Genomic DNA, 19,175 nt, shown 5'->3' with positions numbered 1-19,175 from the left:
TATATGCTAGAAAACTTCTACAATATTAGGTTTCCATACCATCCATCAAATGACCTTTGATTTTAGCTTTCTTTTCCTATATTTCCTCTCTTGTGCCCCTTTCCCCTCATCTTCCCCATTTGACCCTTCAGTTCCGTCCACCCACACAATCTTCCATAACTGTCTATCCTACTCCCCTTTCCTAGGGTATCCATCTGCTGTTCCCCTAAAGTTGTTGAAATATTTAATCTCAATCTGGAGTTTCTACCCTGTCTTTGACCATTCAGTTCCCAGATAAAAGACACACGCAACCTTTATATTTATAAGCCTTAAGATTCTTGACTGATAGAGGCTTTCTCCACTCTTCTCCTTCATCTCCTGTCTGTGGTTCTCCTCTGAACTCCCAAAGCTCTGGAACCCTAAACCCTGCCTATGTCTCTTCTTCCCAGTTATTGGCTATTGGCATCTTTGTTCACCAATCAGATATAACTTGGGGGCATGGTGACATAGTCACTTGGGTTTAAGTGCAACTCTTGTTTCTGGGGCAATCAGGTTTTGGGGGTCTGCGTTTAGCATTGCAATACATAGCAATAGACCAGACCTCAACACCTAATTCCTTACTTTGTACCTAACTTCTGTGGTTCTACAGATTGTATCTTGGCTATCATTGACTTAACAGCTGATAGAAATATCTAAATGAATGCATACCATATTTGTCTTTCTGGGTCTGGGTTGCCTCATTTGGAATGATTCTTTCTAATTCCACCCACATTCATTTACCTGTAAGTTTCATGGTGTCATTTTTTTAAAAATGGCTGAGTAATATTCCATTGTATAAATGTACCATATTTTCTTTATCATTCATCCTTTGAGAGACATCTAGGTTGTTTTCAAATTCTGGCTATATTGACTAGAGCAGCAATAACATGGTTGAGCAAGTGTCTCTGTTGTAGGATGAATCAACCCTTGAGAATATGTCAAAGAGTGGTATAGCTGGATTGAGGTAGATTGATTCCCATTTTTTTGAGGAACCACCACACTGATTTTCATAGTGGCTGTGCAGGTTTACAGTCCTACAAGCAATGAAAGAGTGTTCCACATCCTCTCTAGCATGAGCTATCATTTGTTTTATTGATTGTAACCATTCTGATGGATATAAGATGAGTCTTTAATTGTATTCCATTGTTTTTTTGAATACATGAAATTTTTATTTAAAGACATTATTTGTCTTTTAATGATATCAAAATGAAGAAGTAAGTATCCTATTGGCTTTGTTACTAGAAATATTTTTCTCTCTTTTTTTTATTAACTTGAGTATTTCTTATTTACATTTCTATTGTTATTCCCTTTCCCGGTTTCCGGGCCAACATCCCCCTAACCCATCCCCCTCCCCTTCTTTATGTGTGTTCCCCCCTTCATCCTCCCCACACTGCCACCCTCCCCCCAACAATCACGTTCACTGGGGGTTCAGTCATAGCAGGACCAAGGGCTTCCCCTTCCACTGAAGATCTTACTAGGATATTCACTGTTACTTATGAGGTCAGAGTCCAGGGTCAGTCCATGTATAGTCTTTAGGTAGTGGCTTAGTCCCTGGAAGCTCTGGTTGTTTGGCATTGTTGTTCTTTTGGGGTCTCGAGCCCCTTCAAGCTCTTCCAGTTCTTTCTCTGATTCCTTCAACGGGGGTCCTATTCTCAATTCAGTGGTTTGCTGCTGGCATACGCCTCTGTGTTTGCTGTATTCTGGCTGTGTCTCTTGGGAGAGATCTACATCCGGCTCCTGTCAGCCTGCACTTCTTTGCTTCATCCATCTTGTCTAATTGGATGGCTGTATAAGCATGGGCCACATGTGGGGCAGGCTCTGAATGGGTGTTCCTTCGGTGTCTGTTTTAATCTTTGCCTCTCTATTCCCTGCCAAGGGTATTCTTGTTCCCCTTTTAAAGAAGGAGTGAAGCATTCACATTTTGAACATCCGTCTTGAGTTTCATTTGTTCTAGGCATCTAGGGTAATTCAAGCATTTGGGCTAATAGCCACTTATCAGTGAGTGCATACCATGTGTGTTTTTCTGTGATTGGGTTAGCTCACTCAGGATGATATTTTCCAGTTCCAACCATTTGCCTACGAATTTCATAAAGTCATTGTTTTTGATAGCTGAGTAATATTCCATTGTGTAGATGTACCCCATTTTCTGTATCCATTCCTCTGTTGAAGGGCATCTGGGTTCTTTCCAGCTTCTGACTATTATAAATAAGGCTGCTATGAACATAGTGGGGCACGTGCCTTTTTTATATGTTGGGGCATCTTTTGGGTATATGCCCAAGAGAGGTATAGCTGGATCCTCAGGCAGTTCAGTGTCCAATTTTCTGAGGAACCTCCAGACTGATTTCCAGAATGGTTGTACCAGTCTGCAATCCCACCAACAATGGAGGAGTGTTCCTCTTTCTCCGCATCCTTGCCAGCATTTGCTGTCACCTGAGTTTCTGATCTTAACCATTCTCACTGGTGTGAGGTGAAATGTCAGGGTTGTTTTGATTTGCATTTCCCTTATGACTAAAGATGTTGAACATTTCTTTAGGTGTTTCTCAGCCATTTGGCATTCATCAGCTGTGAATTCTTTGTTTAGTTCTGAACCCCATTTTTAAATAGAGTTATTTGTCTCCCTGCAGTCTAACTTCTTGAGTTTTTTGTAAATTTTGGATATAAGCACTCTATCTGTTGTAGGATTGGTAAACATCTTTTCCCAATCTGTTGGTTGCCGTTTTGTCCTAACAACAGTGTCCTTTGCCTTACAGAAGCTTTGCAGTTTTATGAGATCCCATTTGTTGATACTTGATCTTAGAGCATAAACCATTGGTGTTTTGTTCAGGAAATTTTTTCCAGTGCCCATGTGTTCCAGATGCTGCCCTAGTTTTTCTTCTATTAGTTTGAATGTATCTGGTTTGATGTGGAGGTCCTTGATCCACTTGTACTTAAGCTTTGTACAGGGTGATAAGCATGGATCGATTTGCATTCTTTTACATGTTGACCTCCAGTTGAACCAGCACCATTTGCTGAAAATGCTATCTTTTGTCCATTGGATGGTTTTGGCTCCTTTGTCAAAAATCAACTGACCGTAGGTGTGGGGGTTCATTTCTGGGTCTTCAATTCTTGTTCCATTGGTCTATCTGTCTGTGTCTGTACCAATACCATGCAGTTTTTACCACTATTGCTCTGAAATATGGCTTGAGTTCAGGGATAGTGATTCCCCCTGAAGTCCTTTTAATGTTGAGGATAGTTTTAGCTATCCTGGGTTTTTTGTTATTCCAGATGAATTTTCAAATTGTTCTGTCTAACTCTCTGAAGAATTGGGTTGGGATTTTCATGAGGATTGCATTGAATGTGTAGATCACTTTTGGTAAAATGGCCATTTTTACTATATTATTTCTGCCAATCCATGAGCATGGGAAGTCTTTCCGTCTTCTGAGGTCTTCTTCAATTTCTTTCTTCAGAGTCTTGAAGTTCTTATTGTACAGATCTTTTACTTGCTTTATTAAAGTCACGCCGAGGTATTTTATATTATTTGGGACAATTATGAAGGGTGTCATTCCCCTAATTTCTTTCTCAACTTGTTTCTCTCTTGTGTAGAGGAAGGCTACTGATTTATTTGAGTTAATTTTATACCCAGCCACTTTGCTGAAGTTGTTTATCAGCTTTAGTACTTCTTCTTGGGATCACTTAAATATACTATCATATCATCTGCAAATAGTGATATTTTGACTTTTTCTTTTCTTTTCCTTTTCTTTTCTTTTTTTTTCGGAGCTGGGGACCAAACCCAGGGCCTTGCACTTGCCAGGGAAGTGCTCTACTGCTGAGCTAAATCCCCAACCCCTAACTTTTTCTTTTCCAATCTGTATCCCCTTGATCTCCTTTCGTTGTCTGATTGCTCTGGCTAGAACTTCAAGAACTATATTGAATAAGTAGGGAGAGAGTGGGCAGCCTTGTCTAGTCCCTGATTTTAGTGGGATTGCTTCAAGTTTCTCTCCATTTAGTTTAATGTTAGCTACTGGTTTGCTCTATATGGCTTTTACTATGTTTCGGTATGGGCCTTTAATTCCTATATTTTCCAGGACTTTTATCATGAAGGGGTGTTGAATTTTGTCAAATATTTTCTCAACATCTAATGCAAAGATCATGTTATTTTGTCCTTTCAGTTTGTTTATATAATGGATCACGTTGATGCTTTTCCATATATTAAACCATCCCTGCATGCCTGGGATGAAGCCTACTTATTCATGGCGAATGATTGTTTTGATGTGCTCTTGGATTCTGTTTGGCAGAATTTTCTTGAGTATTTTTGTGTCGATATTCATGAGGGAAATTGGTCTGAAGTTCTCTTTCTTTGTTGGGCCTTAGTGTGGATTAGGTATAAGAATAATTGTGGCTTCATAGCAAGAATTCGGTAGTGCTCCATATGTTTCAATTTTGTGGAATAGTTGGATAGTATTGGTATGAATTCTTCTATGAAGGTTTGATAGAATTCTGCATTGAACCCATCTGGACCTGGGCACTTTTTGGTTGGGAGACTTTTAATGAATGCTCCTATTTCTTCATGAGCTATGGGGTTGTTTACATGGTTTATCTGTTCCTCATTTAACTTTGGTACCTGGTGTCTGTCTAGGAAATTGTCCATTTCCTGGAGATTTTCAAGTTTTGGTGAATATAGGCTTTTGTAGTAGGATATGATTATTTTTTGAACTTCCACTGATTCTGTAGTTATGTCTCCCTTTTCAATCATGATTTTGTTACTTTGGATAAACTCTCTGTGTCCTCTTTTTGGTCTGGCTAAGGGTTCATCTATCTTGTTGATTTTCTCAAAGAACCAGCTTTTGGTTCTGTTGATTCTTTATATAGTCCTTTTTGTTTCTACTTGGTTGATTTCAGCTCTGAATTTTATTATTTCCTGCCTTCTACTCCTCCTGGGTGTATTTGCTTCTTTTTGTTCTAGAGCTTTTAGGTGTACTGTCAAGCTGCTGATATATGCTCTCTCCTGTTTCTTTCTGCAGGCACTCAGAGCTATGAGTTTTCCTCTTAGCACAGCTTTCATTGTGTCCCATATGTTTGGGTATGTTGTACCTTCATTTTCCTTAAATTCTAAGAAGTCTTTAATTTCTTTCTTTATTTCTTCCTTGACCAGGTTATCATTGAGTAGAGCATTGTTCATCTTCCATGTATGTGTGGGAGTTCTTTCCGTATTGTTATTGAAGACCAGTTTTAGCCCATGTTGTTCTCCTAGGATACATGGGATTATTTCTGTCTTTCTGTATCTGTTGAAGCCTGTTTTGTGACCGATTATATGGTCAGTTTTGAAGAAATTACCTTGAAGTGGTGAGAAGAAGGAGTATCCTTTTGTTTTAGGATAGAATGTTCTAGGAATATCTGTTAAGTCCATTTGGTTCATGACTTCTCTTAGTCTGTCTATGTTTCTGTTTAATTTCTGTTTCCATGATCTGTCCATTGATGAAAGTGGGGTGTTGAAATCTACTATTATTGTGTGAAGTGCAATGTGTGCTTTGAGCTTTAGTAAGGTTTCTTTTATGTATGTAGGCGCCCTTGTATTTGGAGCATAGATATTTAGGATTGAGAGTTCATCTTGGTGGATTTTTCCTTTGATGAATATGAAGTGTCCTTCCTTATCTTTTTTAATGACTTTTGATTGAAAATTGATTTTATTTGATATTAGAATGGCTACTCTAGCTTGCTTCTTCCGACCACTTGCTTGGAAAGTTGTTTTCCAGCCTTTCCCTCTGACATACTGTCTGTCTTTGTCTCTGAGGTGTGTTTCCTGTAGGCAGCAGAATGCAGGGTCCTCATTGCATATCCAGTTTGTTAATCTCTGTCTTTTTATTGGGGAGTGGAGTCCATTGATGTTGAGAGATATTAAGGAATAGTGATTATTTCTTCCTGTTATATTCATATTTGGATGTCAGATTGTGTTTGTGTGCTTTTCTTCTCTTTGTTTTGTTGCCAAGATGATTAGGTTCTTGCTTTTTCTAGGGTGTAGCTTGCCTCCTTATGTTGGGCTTTTCCATTTATAATCCTTTTTAGGGTGAATTTGTAGAAAGATATTGTATACATTTGGTTTTGTCATGGAATATCTTGGTTTCTCCCTCTATGTTAATTGAGAGTTTTCCTGAATACAGTAACCTGGGCTGGCCTTTGTATTCTCTTACGGTCTTTATGACACTTGTCCAGAATCTTCTGGCTTCCGTAGTCTCTGCTGGGAAGCCTCTAATTCTGATAGGTCTGCCTTTATATGTTACTTGACTTTTCCCCTACTGCTTTTAATATTCTTTCTTTGTTTTGTTCATTTGGTGTTTTGACTACTATGTGACAGGAGGAGTTTCTTTTCTGGTCCACTCTATTTGTAGTTCTGTAGGCTTCTTGTATGTTTATGGACATCTCTTTCTTTACATTAGGGAAGTTTTCTTCTATGATTTTTCTGAAGATATTTTCTGGCCATTTGAGCTGGAAGTCTTCACTCTCCTCTATACCTATTATCCTTAGGTTTGATCTTCTCATTGAGTCCTGCATTTCCTGTATGTTTTGGGCCAGTAGCTTTTTTCGTTTCATATTATCTTTGCAGTTGTGTCAATGATTTCTGTGGAATCTTCTCCTAAGACTCTCTTTTCTATTTCTTGTATTCTGTTGGTGATCCTTGTATCTATGGCTCCTTGTCTCTTCCTATATTTTTCTATATCCAGGGTTGACTCCCTTTATGCTTTCTTTATTGCTTCTATTTCCATTTTTAATTGCTTTACCTGTTTGATTTTGTTTTCCTGGAATTCTTTCATGGATTTTTGTGATTCCTTGCTCTCGGCTTCTAACTTGTTTATTTATGTTTTCCTTCATTTCTCTAAGGGAGTTCTTTATGTCTCTCTTGAAGTCCTCTATCATCATGATCAAATGTGATTTAAAATCTAGCTCTTGCTTTTCTGGTATTTTTGGATATTCAGTGTTTGCTTTGGTCAGAGAATTGTGCTCTGATGATGCCATGTAGTCTTGGTTTCTGTTGCTTGGGTTCCTGTGCTTGCATCTCTCTATCAGGTTGTCTCTCGTGTTACCGTGTTCTATTTTTGACAGTGGCTAGACCATCCTATAGGCCTTTGTGTCAGGAGTGCTGTAGACCTGTTTTCCTGTTTTCTTTCAGCAAGTTATGGGAACAGAGTGTTCTGCTTTCAGGTGTATAGTCTTTCCTCTCTACTGGTCTTCAGCTGTTCCTGTGGGCGTGTGTCCTGAGTCCACCAGGCATGTCACTTGGAGCAGAAAAGTTGGTCTTACCTCTGTTCTTGGGCCTGAAGTTGCTCCTCAGGGGTGGGTTTCATCTCTTCGTAAGGGCAACATCTAGAATTTCCTGCCCCACCTTTTCTTGGGTCTCTGTGCACACGGGGGCCTAGATGATGCTAGGTATTTTCCTCTAGTGTAAGAAATGTGGGCAGAGAGTAGTCTCCTCTGACTTCACAGGTGTGTCTGCCCCTCTGAAGGTCTAGCTCTCCTTCCCATGGGATTTGGGTGTAGCGAGCTGTTTGAGTAGGTCCCTTCAGGTCCGGAAGAGGTCTAGACCCCAGGGGACCTGCAGCTTGAGTGCCCCTATCTTCCTGTTCTCAGAGGCCCTAAACAGTTTCCTCTTGGGCCAGGGATGTGGACAAGGCTGGGCAGTACTGGCGGTCTCTCCTGTTCTGAAGTCTCAGGAGTGTCCACCTGTCTGGCCAATGAGTTCTCTCTTCCACGGGGTTTGGGAGCAGGGAGCTATGTCATTGCATATGTTTTTACACTGTGTCTAGGCTTCTGGATTTAGGGAGATTATAATTCTAGGTGCTGATATGTGGTCTTGTCTTTGTTGAGTGGGTGTTTTGTTCCTTACTTTCTATTGATCTCTCTAGTTCTTCAGAGGATGGGCAGCTGTTGGTAGGTAGGAAAATCTTCTGGCATGGCCAGTATGGGTTCTGGAAAAAAAATCTGTTTCTAGGTATTGAGAGCTGACACTTAGGAATGGGGATGAACTAGATGAGGTGTGTGTGTGTGTGTGTGTGTGTGTGTGTGTGAGAGAGAGAGAGAGAGAGAGAGAGAGAGAGAGAGAGAGAGAGAGAGAGGAAGAGAGAGAGAGAAAGTCCACAGAAGGAAAGGGGATGTTCTACCAGTATCTGCTTAGCTCCCTGGGAATGCGGATAGAGAGTGAGGGGAGGCCACAACAGGTAGTCTGCTATAGAGCTGGGGATGAGCCTGGAGGATTTGACATGGAGGAAAGAAGGAAGAGTGAAAACCTGTAGTTCCCTTATTTGCTCTGCTGGCCTACTTACTCCTCTGGCAGGCTTGACTGGCAGATTCCCAGGGCATGCCTCCTAAATTTGTGGGTTGAGGTAGCAGTATGGCTAGGGAGGGAGGTTGGTGGTGAAGATTGGAGTGATCCACTGGAGATGGGGGCAGGAAAGAAGTGGGTGCTGTAGCAAGTGGTTTGTTACACAGGTGAAGACAAGGCTGGTGGATTGAGTTTGGAGGAGAGGAGAAAGAAGTGAAGATCTGTAACTAGCTTATCTGATTCCCTGTATGCAGTAGCCTGAGAGTTCCCAGTGACTGCTGGAGTTGAGGGCTCTTATTTTTTTTTAATGAATGCATTTAACAGAGAGATATTGCTTAGATGGACCAAAAGTCATTTAGCACTGATGACTATATTAGATATGGTGACTATATGATTACACCAAACTTCTTTGCTATTCTAACTGTGTTGTGGATATATGTTATGCATATGCAGTGTATGCATTCAGACATTCACTCACACAGAGTTACTTCCTAGAAATGAGAGATAAAGATATTTGCTATTAAAAATAGAATTCAATTTTCTTACAAAGTTACAATGTGAGTTGACACTGCTACTGACAATAAGAGATTGTTTCTGTACTCTTATCCAAACACAAGCAAGATGTACCTCTTTAATCATTGCTGGATTAAAAATGGTATTGTTTCCGAGTACTTTGTCTTATTGACATAGAATGTTTTCTTACATATTCCTGTGGCAACTCTATTCCTTTGGTGAATTGCTGGTTTATACCTTTGTCAATTTTGCTTTTATATATCTGTGTTTTTATATATCTATGTAGAGTTTTATAGCTTTCTTCATAAAATATCAGGTCAGAGCTCTTGGTAGGGTGATGGGTGTAGGAAGATTAAGACTTCAAGTACCTTTAGCTACATGAGAAGTTTGGTGCTAGCTTTGGCTATGTATAAAGAAAAGAAAGTAAAAGAAAAAAACTTACCACACCCACGATTACTCCATTTATTGTTTGTTTAGTCTGAAAAAGCTTCCTATGATGTGCTTATGTACAGTGGATTGTAATTTTGCTACAGTTAGGGACATCAGTATAGTTAGATGGATCTCACTAGATTAATTTATTTTGATGCAGTTATGATATTTCAAGGGAGAGTTTTAGAGATTTATATATCTTTTAAATTTTGGAATCAATATTTGTCAATATATCAATAGGTGACAGTTCTCTGTAATTGCTCTATTCAAGGTGCATTCAGCATCAAGTAAAATAAATACTACCTGTAGTCAGTACTTGAATGTTAGAGAAGGTATTAAAGGAAGCAATCATATTTGGAGCAACTCTGCTCTATGCCAAGCACTAGACAAGTATGGCAGCTACAAGGACAAGAAGGGACTCTCCTTTCAAATGGTTACTTCCAAACAAGGAGGTGCATGCTCATGCACTTAACTGTGGCAGGATATGGTGGCTGCTACCTGTGTGCAGAGCACAATGTAGGTTCACCTTAGTGAAAGATCTTTTCTACCTATGATGACAGGAAAGGATGCTTATCTCTGAGCCTGAGTCCTGGCAGAAGACATGGAAAAGAATCCTCAAGATTCTTTTCTCTAGGCAAGAAGTGCCTAGAGATTCCAGAGAGTCTTATGATGCTATTTCCAATATGGTAGAGCAAGTGGGAGGCTTATGTGGAACAAATAGGGGTTTGATTGTGGAGGGTCTTTCATACCATCAAAGTCTTTGGATTTTTCTGCAACAATGGGGAACTACTGAAGGTACAGAGCAGAACAGTGTTGTGAGGATGGTCAGGTTTTAGAGGGAACACCCTGACTCTTGATGCTGGCGTGCTGGCATAGTGTGGTAGTTTCATGATAAGGGAGGAACAGAACCTACAGTCTGCATCTGGCAGGGTAATAATAGAGTAAATTCTTAAAGAAAAATGTGGGTGGATGATAGTAAGTTCTGCTTCATAATGGACTTTGTATGTGGCTTGCCTGAGAAAGACTGAGACAGAGAGATCTTTGAGTGGACTGTGCATACTCATCTTTGGCTTTGATTCTTCCATTTACTTATGCTTTGTGTCTTGCTCTACAAAAGTGCTGTCTACTCTTCCCATGGCCACATACTGACAGTTTTTCTGTTGCTTGTAGCTACTCCTGAGGTTACTAATATTTGTTACATTTGTATCTGAATCTTATTCTCAGTCTTGTATGTTCACCTGCTGTTACCATGAACTGACCACTCATAGAATAGAATCAATGAGATTGTAATTTATGCACTAAAGTTATGTTGGAGTTTCACGGTCTTGCTTGTGTTTTTGTTTGTTTGTTTTTCTTTTTCAGGTGTGTGGTTTTGGTGAGAGATCCTCTTCCTGGGTAGCTATCGACTCCCCATAAATGTCCAAATTTTATCTGATTGCATTGAGAGGTGTTATAAAAAACGTAGTCCTGGTCTACGGCTTTACTACCCAGTGCCTGCCTGATCTTGTCCCGAAAGTCACACACCTAACTGAATACTTTGTGAAACTGCATATACAGCTTTATGAGAAATGGTACCAATGATGCTGAAACACACCACTTATAGCAACAAAGTGCACTTTGTTGAGAAGGGATATGGCAGTGGGCTGTCCATACATTATCTAATTCATGGGCTAACAGATTTGTTATGCCTTATAATCTCCCTTTTCTTTGTAGTTCCTTTCTGAGCATTTTCACCTGCTGCATGCCTTAGTTTATCTCTTGCATGTTAATCATTTTTTATGCCTAAATATCTGAGCTCCAGAGAAATTAGCCCAGTGTTCATTGTTCTCTTATAATTGATGGTGTCATTGGCATCTTAAATTTAACCCTTCTAAAGTTCCATCATCATCCTCCCCAAATCTGTGTGTCCTCCAAGCTTCCCTCTCCTATAATGATATGAATCAGAACATCATTCTTCCCTTCTTTGATGGCCCCCAATACTCAACCTGTTTCTAGGTTCTGTTGGTTCTGGTTCCGAACTCTCTCACACTTGCACTGTCTCTTCTTTCTAAGGCTTAATCCAGGTTCTTATCATTTGTGACCTGGATTATAGCCTTAGCATCCTAAACAACCTCTTTTCCTCAGTTTCCTTCCTCTCTACACATTCTTGACCCTGAGCTTTGTGAATTCAAAACTCTGGTTCCGAGGTTCTCCTTCTGCACCCTGTTTCACATGTGTCACCACAGTGCATTTCAGACACAATGGGATAATGAGTGAAGCCTGTTTCTATGTCCTTTCTGACTGGGCTTTCTTACCCCTGACTTTTCAGCCCTATCAAACTTCTTGCATTTCTACACCCTGCTGTGAGTTCTCTGGATATCTCTTCCTACCCTCCTTGCCTGAAACATTTTCCTCTACTCATGTTGCTCTTCAGTATCCCTATGTCCTTTCATCATCTGGACAAGTTGTAGTCTCCAAGCATCACATCTCTCTGACTATGTGGGGTACTTCTCTGGGTTCTGAGAACTTCCTTAAATCCCACTATCAAGGCACACACCCTGCTCTGCTCTATTTTCCACTGAGGCAAGTGGAGAGTGTATCTTGCTCACCACTGCGAGCCCAGTGCCTGTGTAACTTTCTGTTTTATGGTAGAGGTACAACAACTAAGTATAAAGTGAGTGAATGAAGAGATTTAACAGTTGGGATTAAAGCTTGATTAGCCTACTTTTAAAGTTCATAGTCTGTCTGCTCACCAAGTAACTTATTTAAACTATTTTATGACACATTGTCTTTGTGCATAATAGTGGCAGGAGTGGAGAAGAACTGGGAATAATATTGCATGTGATGCTACATCAAGATGTTGTTGAGCTGGCGGTGGATGATGACGTTTGTTTGTTTGTTTTTGTCAACTTGATACAACCCAGAGTCATTTTGGAAAAGAGACCCTTAATTGAAGAATTACCTTATCATATCGCCTATAGTCAACTCTGTAGGACACTTTCTTGATTAAGGATTAATGTGGGCAGTCCAGGTCCACAGTGGGTGGTGCCACCCATGGGCAGGTGGTTCTGGGGGGATAAGAAAACAAGCTGAGTACACCATGGAGAGAAAGTCAACAAGCAGCATTTCTCTATATCTTCTACTTCAGTTCCAGTCTGCAGGTTCCTGCTCTGACCTCTCTCAGTGATGGACTATAAAGTGTAAGGTGAAATAAACCATTTCCTTCCCCAAATTGCTTTTGGTCATGGTGTTTAACACAGCAACAGAAAGCGAGCTGGAACAATGTTAAATTTCAATTGGTAAAAAAAGCCCATGTTATAGTTCTACCCCCATAACCAGATGAACAACTGGATTGAGCCCTCAAGCCAGCTGCAAATCTTGCACAGGAATCGGAACAGCCTTGGTGGTAGAAGGGAAGGAGACATTTGAGCATGTTCAGAGCTACTATAGACACTTACTGTAGAAACATCAAGATCTTAAGTGCATTTCATAAAGTAAAAGGAAATGATATCTATTAGAAAAGGAACATCATGTGAGCAGCCTGGGGAGTGGAGTAGGTTTTAGAGCTGCAGCTGCACTTTGAGCCAATTATAAGCTAGAACTAGAAAGCAGAGGAGGAGCTGAGAACAGGCTACCACATCATCCTAGCATGTTTTCTCTGAACCACAGGACTGAGTTTTCAGGGGGAAGAGGCTGTTGAGGACCTTGGGATATAGATGATGCTCGATCTGGACTATGTCATGCTTTGGTGCTTCAGCCACTGGCTCTATTCTGACTCTATAGGGAATCTAATTATCTTTCTCCTATCTTTTCTTCCAGCCAAGTACTCATTTATTAACAGTTTACAGTCACCAGTGCTTAATTTCTATGGCCATAATTATTGCTTTCACTTTTTTGCAGCAAAGTTGGCTTTAGACAGACCCTATGTAGGGTACACAGCAGTTTTAGTTTTTGGTCTGTGGTGCCTAGCCCAGTATGAACTGGAGCTGAAGTTAAAGGGTCATGCAAACTTCTAGATTTCAAACAACTAGAAGTTAAACTAGAAGTTTGCATGAAATTAATATTCTGTCACAGCATTGGAATTCATAGGCAAAGCTTAACATTCCTTTAGGTAGGGTCAAACATGTTAAGATAGTTTGAAGTGCTTAGACTCTGTATCTAAATGATACACATGGGGTGGGGGAACTTGAGAGGAGGGATGTGAAGACAAGGACATGAACAAGCATTGGATGGATTATAGGGATAACATCTTTCGAGTTCAGGAACCAGACTATTTTAGATCTATTCTTGGAGAAAGATGTGCTGTAGGTGTGAGGCAGGAGGGTCCCAATAAATGGTTCCTTCCTACCCCTTATTATTCTGTATCCCCCTTTGATAGTTCCTGGAAATTTAGAAGGGAACATGTTCTTAGTGTCCTTAGTAAAGAACAAGGAAAACAAAACTATCAGTCTTGTTTCCATTGCTATAACAAGAGACCCATGGTAAAAGGTCACAATGAGGTGATTCTATCCTGTCAGATTCTAATGAGAGCCCCTTCGGCTCAATTAAAACTGGGTAGAGACACCGAAAAGGACACAGAAAGGGTGACATTATGGAATAGTCTTGCTCTTTTTGTTAAGGTACTTAAAAATTTTATTTATTTATTTATTTATATGAGTATACTGTAAGCTGTCTTCAGACACACCAGAAGAGGGCATCGGATCCCATTACAGATGGTTATGAGTCACCATGTGGTTGCTGGGAATTTAACTCAGGGCCTCTGGAAGAGCAGCCAGTGTTCTTATCCAGTCTTGCTATAAACAAACAATTTCTTTTTGAGAAATAACTATGGTTATGATTCCCTTGCAAGGATGTCAACTTCACACTAGGCTTAAAGACCCTCTTAATATTTAAAGATTTATTTATTTATTTATTTATTTATTTATTTATTTATTGTATGTGAGTACACTGTCACTGTCTTCAGACACACAAGAAGAAGGCATTGGATCTCATTACAGATGACTGTGAGCCACTGTGTGGTTTCTAGGACCTCTGGAAGAGCACTCAGTGTTCTTAACTGCTGAGCCATCTCTCCAGCCCTGACTTTACTACTTTTATTTATGAGACTAGGGTTCACATTTCCAGCACATAAAATATTTGGAGCGAACTCAGATCCAAACCATAGCAAAACCAAAACAGAGTTACCAATTGGCATGGTATTTACTGGGTCTGTCCCATAGACTATAATTTAAGCACAAAGTTTTATTAATTCCCATTCTAACTCCTAAATAATTGACACACAGACCCATTAAGTTGATCAACAAGTTGTAAACCTAGGCTGGGCAGGTTCTTAGCTATTCTAACCCTCTACACTACCTACTTTCCAGCCACAGGTACTTTACCTTCAGGCTTGAGTCTTTCCCAGGCTGGCTTTGGTCCATGTGTATGTTCATGTCTGCTCATTCATTGCAACCTCATAGCAAATCCTTCTGTTCTCTCCATGTGGTTTCTCCACACACTTTTCCTCATAGCTTTCCTCTCACATCTTTTCCCCTGGCACCCCTGCTTGGTATTGGAAGTCCAGCCTTCCTATTTCTTCCACCCAGGAAATTGACTGATCAGCTATTATTGACCAATCAGAAAATGATGACGAATGTATATAAAACCCTGAGACTGGTGATGCTTCATAAAATATCAAAGTCTGACCTGTACTTAATTCTGCCAGTATAGAAATTATCATTTGAATAATATAAGGATAATCATTACACAGTGCACAAAACCATCACTCCAACAGTGTCCCCCCCTTCTTTTTAAGTACCCTATTTCACGTCAGCAGTGTTAACTATACCACTGCACTCTAAAGGTTGCCCTTTTGGAAAGGAGAGCTATTACTCATCCTTCCCCATGGGATGGGAGACAGTGACATGTCTCCACTAGAGTAATGGTATAGCTCCTTTCCAGAATATTACATTGCCTCTCCTTAAAATTAAAATCCTCCGAGGGGAAGCTCTCTATTCTCATCTCACACAGCAGGCTAGCAATAGCAATCTGCCCTCCATTCTGAAGCTGCTTTCTGGGTATTGGTTTTCCACCATCCCAAGTTCACAGCATTTGAATTCCAAATGAACAGGATCATCCAAAATCTAATTCAGTGGCTCTTAAGACCATCAGAGCCCTGGTGGTGGACAGGAGGGAGTGACAGAAAGTAGGCACCATGTTTTTTTGATTTTGTTTTTTTTTAAATATAGATAACTGTTTCTACCAAGCTGTTAATCCAAGGGGTCTGAGGAAGAGCAGGTGATTTGCATTTTTGAAAATGTTCTCTCTGCCATCAGTCACTGTAGCTTCTGATTCTGAGCTTTAGACTTTTAGAATCACTGATCTGACATTCAGATCTCTGTGTCAGATGAACATACAGGGGGGTTTGTGGTGTTTTACTGAGTTAAGGCTTGCTGGACTCCTGCACTGTGTTATGAGACTGTTTTCAAGTTTGAAATGTCCCAAGTGTTTGCTTTGCATGGGCTCTGAAGAATAGAAGCAAATAAAATTGATGATATGGCTGGAAAGGACCTTATAGTGAAATTCTTGGCAAAGTTTCTCATCCCCCCCAGAGGCACCAATGCAAAATTTTGTTCCTTGGTAGTCATGGACCAGATATCACAGTGTGTATTTGCATGAAAAGAAGTATACAGGTATCTTAGGTTTTCTATTGCTGTGAAGAGACACCACTACCATAGCAACTCTTGTAAAAAAATATTGAATTGGGGCTGGTTTAGTCCATTATTATCATCATAGAAAGCATGGCAGCATGCAGGCAGTTATGATGCTGAGAGTTCTACACCTTGATCCATGGGCAGCAGAAGAACATCACCACACTGGGTATGGCTTGAGCATACGAGACCTGAAAATCTGCCTCCACAGTGACATATTTCTTCCAAGAAGGCCATACTCCAGCAAAGTCACATTTCCTAATAGTGCCACTCACTATGGGCATTCAAACACATGAGTCTACGGAGGCCATTCCTTTTCAAACCACGACAATCCATTCCCTAGCCACCATAGGCTTGTAATTGTACCACAATGCAAAAATACATTCAGTCTAACTTTTAAAGTTTCCATAGTCTATAATAGTGTCAAGCCTATTTAAAAGTTTAAAGTTCTAAGTCTCTTTTGATACATGCTCTCTTAACTATAATGCTCTTTAAAAATCAAAATAAAAAAGAAAAGCCAACATTTAATGATACAGGATATATATTACTGTTCTAAAGTGTAGGGAATGGAATGTAGTGAGGAAATACTGAACTAAAGCAAAATTGAAAACCAACAAACTCCAAACTCTGCATCTCCATGACTGACATCAAGGCACTCTTCAGTTCTCCAGCTCCTTTCAGCTTTGTTGACTTGTTAGACACTTTGCTCTCTTGCTGGTTCCACATTCTGTTAGCAGCTTTCCTTGGCAGATATCTCATGATTCTGTATTTCCAATGTCTTGGGGTCTCCAAGGCAATTCAGGCTTCACTTTTACAGCATCACTTGTCCAGATTTCCACACAGGAACAGCCCTGACACATGCTTGGCCTCAATAACTTAGTCCTTAGTTATGGAGGGAGATTCATAACCCCTTTCATAACATCTTTTACTCTAGTCAGAACCACATGACTGCTACGTTCTGCTGCTTGATGGGGTTGGATCCTGGCCTCATTCAATTACATCTTGACCAGCTTTCTGTTGTCAGATGGTTACTTTTACTGCCTAAGCTTGGATGTTCTGGAACTCAATCTGTAGGTTAGACTGGCCTCAAACTTAGCATTCCACCAACTTCTGCCTTCTAAGTGCTGGGATTAAGTCTATGTACTACCACACATGGCCCTAAGTTTTTCTTTAATTCCTTTTCACAAGTTAAAAGCTATCTGGGACTTTGCCCTGAGGTCACCACTCCCTTTATTCCATTTAACATCAAGCTTTGCTTCAATCAGTTTATCTCCTTAAACACAGACATTAGATTCGTTTCACTACTTAGTACCCCCTTTCTCCTCAAATTGTACATTTTTATTTTTCCTTTCTCAGCTTGCCATTTTCATTATAGATTTGCATAGAACTAATAACCACATTACAGAGTCAACACTAGTCTGTTTTGAGATTTTCTCTGTAGTACAATTAATCTAAAACTCTTCAATTTAGCCTCACGTAGACTTTTTAGGCAAGGGCAAAAACCAGCCTCATTCCTCACTAAAAAATCAACAATTTGTAGGCCACATACTTAACTTCTTCTCCTATGAAACCTCTTGATTCAAGCCTCCACAGTTCAAATCACCCTCAGCACCACTGTCTTCCATGTTAAAGCCAGGATGACCCATTAGTCCCCTCCCCCTTAAAGAGCTCAACTGTTTTGCAAATCCACAGTTTCTTTTTTTTTTTTTTTTTTTTTTTTTTTTTTTTTTTTATTATTAACTTGAGTATTTCTTATATACATTTCGAGTGTTATTCCCTTTCCCGGTTTCCGGGCAAACATCCCCCTCCCCCCTCCTCTTCCTTATGGGTGTTCCCTCCCAACCCTCCCCCCATTGCCGCCCTCCCCCCATAGACTAGTTCACTGGGGGTTCAGTCTTAGCAGGACCCAGGGCTTCCCCTTCCACTGGTGCTCTTACTAGGATATTCATTGCTACCTATGGGGTCAGAGTCCAGGGTCAGTCCATGTATAGTCTTTAGGTAGTGGCTTAGTCCCTGGAAGCACTGGTTGCTTGGCATTGTTGTACTTTTGGGGTCTCGAGCCCCTTCAAGCTCTTCCAGTTCTTTCTCTGATTCCTTCAATAGGGGACCTATTCTCAGTTCAGTGGTTTGCTGCTGGCATTCGCCTCTATATTTGCTGTATTCTGGCTGTGTCTCTCAGGAGAGATCTACATCCGGCTCCTGTCGGTCTGCACTTCTTTGCTTCATCCATCTTGTCTAATTGGGTGGCTGTATATGTATGGGCCACATGTGGGGCAGGCTCTGAATGGGTGTTCCTTCAGTCTCTGTTTTAATCTTTGCCTCTCCCTTCCCTGCCAAGGGTATTCTTTTTCCTCATTTAAAGAAGGAGTGAAGCATTCACATTTTGATCATCCATCTTGAGTTTCGTTTGTTCTAGGGATCTAGGGTAATTCAAGCATTTGGGCTAATAGCCACTTATCAATGAGTGCATACCATGTATGTCTTTCTGTGATTGGGTTAGCTCACTCAGGATGATATTTTCCAGTTCCAACCATTTGCCTACGAATTTCATAAACTCGTTGTTTTTGATAGCTGAGTAATATTCCATTGTGTAGATGTACCACATTTTCTGTATCCATTCCTCTGTTGAAGGGCATCTGGGTTCTTTCCATTTTCTGGCTATTATAAATAAGGCTGCGATGAACATAGTGGAGCACGTGTCTCTTTTATATGTTGAGGCATCTTTTGGGTATATGCCCAAGAGAGGTATAGCTGGATCCTCAGGCAGTTCAGTGTCCAATTTTCTGAGGAACCTCCAGACTGATTTCCAGAATGGTTTTACCAGTCTGCAATCCCACCAACAATGGAGGAGTGTTCCTCTTTCTCCACATCCTCGCCAGCATCTGCTGTCACCTGAGTTTTTGATCTTAGCCAATCGCACTGGTGTGAGGTGAAATCTCAGGGTTGTTTTGATTTGCATTTCCCTTATGACTAAAGATGTTGAACATTTCTTTAGGTGTTTCTCAGCCATTCGGCATTCCTCAGCTGTGAATTCTTTGTTTAGCTCTGAACCCCATTTTTTAATAGGGTTATTTGTTTCCCTGTGGTCTAACTTCTTGAGTTCTTTGTATATTTTGGAAATAAGGCCTCTATCTGTTGTAGGATTGGTAAAGATCTTTTCCCAATCTGTTGGTTGCCGTTTTGTCCTAACCACAGTGTCCTTTGCCTTACAGAAGCTTTGCAGTTTTATGAGATCCCATTTGTCGATTCTTGAT

Source organism: Rattus norvegicus, chromosome 18 (genome assembly GCF_021556685.1).
Source record: "Rattus norvegicus strain SHRSP/BbbUtx chromosome 18, alternate assembly SHRSP_T2T, whole genome shotgun sequence".
Classification (NCBI taxonomy): domain Eukaryota; kingdom Metazoa; phylum Chordata; class Mammalia; order Rodentia; family Muridae; genus Rattus; species Rattus norvegicus.
Note: the sequence above shows the minus strand (reverse complement) of the source record.